Genomic DNA, 312 nt, shown 5'->3' with positions numbered 1-312 from the left:
TATATATATATATATATATATATATATATATATATATGATACAAACAATATATATGCATGTATACACACATATATGTACATACCTACATCTACACGTGTATATAGATGCATATCAGGGTACAGGACGTTAGAACAATGAACTACAGACCACGGAACGAACACATAGGAAAACAGATAGCCACTTGGAATTAATCCTTCGTCAGCTGCCTCTATTCTAACTAGACGTTTCGAAGATAAATAATACAAATAATAAATGAGTATATGCATATATACGTACATGTATGTACATACCTACATCTACATGTATATATA

Source organism: Octopus bimaculoides, chromosome 8 (genome assembly GCF_001194135.2).
Source record: "Octopus bimaculoides isolate UCB-OBI-ISO-001 chromosome 8, ASM119413v2, whole genome shotgun sequence".
In the NCBI taxonomy this organism is placed as follows: domain Eukaryota; kingdom Metazoa; phylum Mollusca; class Cephalopoda; order Octopoda; family Octopodidae; genus Octopus; species Octopus bimaculoides.
The sequence above is the reverse complement of the archived record's forward strand: the minus strand, read 5'-3'. Positions refer to the sequence as shown.